Source organism: Vicia villosa, linkage group LG7 (assembly GCF_029867415.1).
Source record: "Vicia villosa cultivar HV-30 ecotype Madison, WI linkage group LG7, Vvil1.0, whole genome shotgun sequence".
NCBI classification, from domain to species: Eukaryota; Viridiplantae; Streptophyta; class Magnoliopsida; order Fabales; family Fabaceae; genus Vicia; species Vicia villosa.
This window is the reverse complement of record NC_081186.1, coordinates 61,829,361-61,835,878: the sequence shown is the minus strand read 5'-3', so window position 1 is coordinate 61,835,878 and position 6,518 is coordinate 61,829,361.

Here is a 6,518-nt window from a genome sequence, read left to right as displayed (position 1 = left end):
ATTCATTGTTAGATTGGCAACACAATTTTCAAATTGATCGACTGAAATCTCTTGTGGTACATGTGCAGCTTTCAGGAACTTCATCAGGGCCTCGGCATGAGCTTCTGAATACTTTAGAAGAGACAGCATTGAGATTTTTGAAGCAGTGTGCCCCAGCTGTTCGACAATATTATAATCACTTTCGCAGATGATTTTCAATATTTCCTCCATTTCTTGCTTTGATGGATCTTCAACAGTGACATCCACCGGTACTTGAACTGGTTCAACTAGTGGCTCTTTGCCTCGAGCGTTGATATCTTGATTAGGAACTGGGACCTGGACTGGATTTGTAGCAACATTTGGAGAAATTTCTGGTGAAAAGATCCTTCCACTTCTCGTAATCTTACTAGTACCCACAATATTATCAAAAGTAGGCGTAGTAAAATTCATGGCCTCTTCAGTCAAGGTATCTTGCTTAACTCCATGGATATAAACATTAGTGTCATAACTCCACGGGACAACTTTGTCTGAGGAGTATGGGAATGGAGTCGGACTGGTAATGATAACAGATGCCACTTTGGGTGCAGCAGAAATTTTGAAAGGAGCCTTGGTAGGGATTTTCAATGGTATGTTAGAAACCACTGAGACGTCCTCTATTCTCATCCCGTTTGAAAAGACTTCGCATAAATCATCCATAGAAGGGAGCCTTTCAAACATAATGATACGGCGATCCATCCACTTTTGAATTCCTATTTTCAGATTTTCATAACCATTGGGTAGGTGTGCACAATAAAAGCAATCAGGGTCACAACTTGGAAAGTAACCAGCTCGGATTAGCTTTCTTTTGACTTCAAATAGCGGAGTTGACAATTCTATCACATCATAGATGTAAACAGTGTCTATGATAGCGTTAACGGTTTTGTCGTGCTTTGGCATAGGTGTAGTGATGACATTTGGAGTCTTTGGAGGATCGAACTAAATTTCCCCAACATCTATCATGTCTTGTATTTTATTTTTCAGGGCCCAACAATGATCTGTGTCATGTCCTGGACAGTTAGAATGGTATGCACATGTGGCATCGGGACGATAACTTGGAGAGGAAGTGTTGACTTTCTTTGGAGGATCTTTCAATGTGATCAGATCTGCTTTTAACAAGTGCTGCAATGCTTGAGAGATTGGCATATTGATTCTGGTGAAATTTCTTCTTGGTGTATCTAGTCGACGCGTATACTTCGGCTGTTGATCTTTTTGAGGTGCAGATGCGGAGATCAGAACTGCCCCTACAGATTGGTGATGCTCACTTTTTCGACCTTTCTGACTGTGCATTGTATTGACTTCATTTCTCCCACTGATGGGCCTTTCTGTAGTACCAGAGGAGGAGCCTATTTGAATTTTTCCACTTTGAATGCCGCTTTCGACACGCTCTCCTATTAATATCAAGTCAGTGAAACCTGATGATGATCTTCCCAGCAAATGACTGTAGAAAGGGCCAGTTAAAGTGCCCATGAACATGTCGACCAGCTCGCGATCAGATAAGGGTGGTTGAACCCTTCCAGCCAAATCTCTCCACTTTTGTGCATACCCTTTGAAACTTTCTTTTGGTGCCATAGACATGCCCCTTAGTTGAGTACGGGTTGGTGCAAGGTCAGTGTTGTATTGATACTGTTTGTAGAAAGCCGCAGCCAAATCTTCCCAAGTGTGAACTTTTGTACTTTCCAGTTGGTAGTACCACTCGAGTTGAGTACCCAACAGACTTTCCTGGAAGAAATGAATCCACAATTTTTTATCTGCTGTATGGGGTAGTATCTTCCTTACATAGGACCTCAGATGTAGTTTTGGGCAAGAAACTCCATCATACTTTGCAAAGACAGGAACTTTGAACTTTGGAGGAATAACAATATCTGAGACGAGTCCAAGATCTTTGAAGTCTAAACCAGGTATCTTTTGTATCTCCATAGCTTTCATGCGTTCTTCCAACTGCTGGTATTTTTCATCACCCTGTTCGTCTTCGGAATGATAATCTTCTTCGTTGGAAGAGAGAGAGGGTTTGGCAGAACCCTGGTTGCTGTGGTTGTCTTCTTGATCACCTTCACCGACTATTTCAGGGATCGGTGCCTTTTTGGGCCTTTTGACTGGGATTTTGACCTTTCTTGCCAGGTGACTCAAGCCTACAGATCCTTTGGGCTTCTTTTTCTTCTTGATTATCAGGGCTTTCAGTTCTTGTTGCCCCTTTTCTAGCTCAAGAATTGCTACCTGAACTTGGGCATTCTGTGCTTCGAGATTCTTGACGTTTGTTTCGGAATCCATCTCTTCTAACTGAAATAAACAGCGAGAAGATGAGAAACCTGTCATGTGAACATGTTATGCAATGTTTATGAATGAAATGGATATGCAATGTTTTCAAGGATCTTGGAATTTAGATTTGTTAATACAAAGGAGAAACAAACATTTATTAGTTAAACAAATTATTTCTTCTTTTTTTTTCTTTTTTTTTATTTGCCTCTTTCGGGCTTACAAAACAGAAATAAGGAAAATGAAGGATCCCTCAGGTCTCCCATGGACGCTTTCTCTTTACACCCAGGAATGTGTTGATCTGCTGTTCTTCTTGGAGTTTTCTGGTGAGCTCCAACACTTTCCTCTCATAGTCTTGACAATGTGCTTTGAAGGTGTCTCTTTCCTCTTTTAGTTGAACCCAAGATTTCTGCAGCTCTTCCAGGTCAGTTGGCATGTCCGGATGTAGAATAACTCGAGGTTTGTCCCCTTCGACTTCTGGCTCAATAGTCATAGGTAGAATAGCGGGGTATGGCATGATAAACTTCTGAGCATGAGCACGCGCCCATTTGAGGTAAGGCTCCATAGGAATAGAGTTCCATTTCCCTAAAGTTTTGCTTTCTACTTTATAGACACTGCCCCACGCATGTATAAACCTTCGTCGATGTCTTTGGGAATCATCTTCGTAATCAAACACAATGCCACGGATAATCATGTCGTGAGGACCGTTTCTTCGTGCATATCCAAATTGGCGCAAAGCTAAAGAGGGGTTATAAGTGATGCCTCCCTTGATGCCAAGGAGTGGCACATTAGGGTACTCTCCATAATGGTCAATGATAGTAATGTCTCTTTGAAAGAAGTTATTCCACCGGATATCTGAATGAGACAAAGACATAATCCTGCGAGACCATTGCATCCTTTGTTCATTTCTCAACACTGATCGGGGAAGGTGTAATGTAAACCATCTAGCCAGTAGTGGTACACATCACATAAGAGTTCCTCGTTTCTTCATGGTACGAGTGTGTAGAGAATGTAGAATGTCTCCCAGCAAGGTAGGTACCGGGTTACGGGTTAATGTCATACCCCAAAATTTACCTTCCACACTTCTCTCATAACAAGGTTTAAGAACAAACTCCAAAACCTTGCTCACTCAAATGATCCAGTCAACTGATGCAAACTTAAAGGTCAACTACAATCAAGGCATGATTCAAACCATAATCATTGGGCAAACATCAAGTATGGGGTGCATAACCATCATTTGATCAAGAATTGATCATGATTCCATTAATAGAAACTCAGAGATGAACAAATATAAAAAGGTTCAAATTAGGGTTTCTTAGGAGAAAGTCAACCCAACTTTGACTGGGCATAACTTTCACATGGAACATCAGAAATTCCCCACTCAAAGCCTATTTTGAAGGAAATTGGATTCTCTACAACTTTGTGTCTCACAAGCCAAGGCCAAAAATGCTTCATTTAAGAGATACAAAGCAAAAGATTACAGGTCATTTTCAGGCATCCTTCAAAAGCAGTTTTTTGTCAAAGAAGATATGATCAAGATAAAAGCCCCAAATGAAAAATATATTCCAAAGTGGCTTATAGAGGACCTCTTGAGGTTTCCAAAAAATCTTAGAACTCCCTCATAGCTTAAAAATTGAGTGAGATATGCTTGATCAAAGTTGGGAAATTTTTGGAGGCAAAATGTGAAATAAGAGGGTTCAAATTGGATTTCTTGCAAATGGGCCCATACTTTTATGACTTAAACTTGGTCCACAAGTTACCCAAAACATATGCCACGAGTTATATCATTTTTATTTGATTTTACATAATTTTATTTCATTAGAAATTGATTTTTAATGATTTTAATTAAGTGGAAAATCAAATATTATTGTAGAAAATATGTTTTGATTTGTTTTCAATCAATATTTATGACTAAATACAATCACATTTTCGTGCATAATCAAATGGGAAAAGATTGATACAAAAATAGGCCAAATATGGTAACTTAGGAATCAAGAATAAATCAAATTTATGATAGGGTCGCGAAAAATTTATGATCATATATGAGCTGTTCGCTATTTTTTTTGCTTAGTTTGCTACGATCCAAACCCATAGCCAAATCGTAGCTAATTTCCAGAAAAGAACCAGGTCTGGTGGGGAAGATGATAACGTGTCATTGTCCGGTTGGCCATTTTTGAATTGCGCGCGCGTTTTAACTATCATGTTTTCGTTTCACATATAATAATTGAGATGCGTTCCTTTAACACATCGGCTTCATGGTTGAGTTGGCACACGCTTACCCCAAGGGTCCAGGGTTCGATCCCTGGCCCTTTCATTTATTTTTCTGAATTTCCTTTCTTGATTACATACGCCTGCAGCCCTAGACCTCATCATGTACCCTCTCAATCTGACCCTCCATCCTCCCCTAAGCCAGATCTAGCGCCCCAGATTTAATCCCCATGATATGCACCTTCATAATAACCACATGGAATCAAAACCTTAATAACTTAATAAATTGTATTTGTTTTGTTTATTTTTAATTAAAATGCATATGTTTAATATACAATAATAATTGTATTATAATCTTTTTTCTATAAAATAAATACATGATATTTATATTAAATATTCTTAATTTGTTATTCGTGCCGATTAAATCGATTGATCGCTATGGTTAACAATAATTTTAATTGAAATGCTGTTAAATTAAAATAAAATCAAACTATATTCGATTAAATGGCTGCAATCATCTTATTGATTGTGGTGATTAATCATGCCTCGTTATATAATTAATTTGTTATTATTTGTGACCGTATTAGCCGGTCATGAGAGGTAACAGTATAAATAAAATTCATAAAATAATAAAATACAATAAGTTGTTATTAGTGACAATCGAATTAATCGATTTGAATTGGTAACAATGCAAATCCTTAATCTTTTAACTATGGTGATCAAACCTATTGATCATTGCGGTTAATTGTGCCAAATCAGGGTTGTACGCCCAAACCCTAAAAATCATTCTAAAATCCATTCAAATTACAAGACAAAACCAACTGCGATAGGCTAACTAAAAAGCCTCTAAAAAACCATATCAAATCAAATTCAAATTCTAAGGCGTACAATCCTGTTCCCGAACTACGTAGACTCTGATCCTCCATAAGGAGGTACGTAGGCACTTGGCAACAAGGCGAGTCCCCTTCCTTCAAACCCTAATCATGTTCAAATAATTAGCCTCTAACCCTATTTTACTGTCTGTCATCTTTCTTTATGTTTTGCCGTAAACCGTTATCTTTAAGTGTTAGCCTTTAGGAAAGGGTTGAGGGTGCCTAACACCTTCCATCGACCTGATTATAGTAACTTACCCTGAATCTCACATCTGCGTAGGGTTTCCTATTCGCCCTTCAGAATAGGTGGCGACTCTCTAAGTTAAATTTTTAGGCAGGTTGCTACAGCTGGCGACTCTGCTGGGGAAAACACTTTTAGTGAATTATTATGCTCCTAAGGCTTGAGTGGGTTTAGGTTTATGGCTCGTGGTTTATGGTTTAGGGTTTGTGGCGCATTTTAGGGTTTGACAAACTTGCCAATTTTTAGGGTTCGGGGAGGTTCATCTTTTAATAAATATTAATGTTTTTTTATTATTTATTTGTTTTTGTTTTTGTTTATTGTTCTGCCTTGAAATGTTTAATTATTATATGCATTGCTGTTTTATATTATGTTAAACCCTAAGTGTGGGAGTTAACTTTGAGATCAATAGGGGAGTACGAATCTCCTACGAATCTCACTGATAACTCCACTCGGAGTGGGTTGAGTGTTCGGAAAGGTCCAAAACGAGGCTTGACTTTGTTGAGGGCTGGACTGGATACTTGGCTGATCTCTCCGAGAACCTACCCCAAAAATTCGAACCTCATGGATAAAATGAGTCGTTTTAAAATCCGAAGAGACAAAGAGTCTCGGAGGCTACGAATGACCCCATGAGACCTTCTAGAACTCCCCATAAAAGGTTGGCTCCCTAGAGCCCCCTACGTCGAACCTATGAACTTGGGTTTCTTGAAATATTGTGTTATATATGTTTGATTTGTTTTATATATTTTTTTTTGTTGCTATGATTTTCTTTTCTTTGTTGTGTGTTTGCATGCATCATCTCTCATTTGCATTCTCATCATGTTTTATCCACAAAAAATAGTAAATAAAAAAAAATGTAATATAAATGTAAAAATATATTCTATTTGGTGAATGTGTAGGAAGGATGAGTACCAAGAAGACCATTGTTC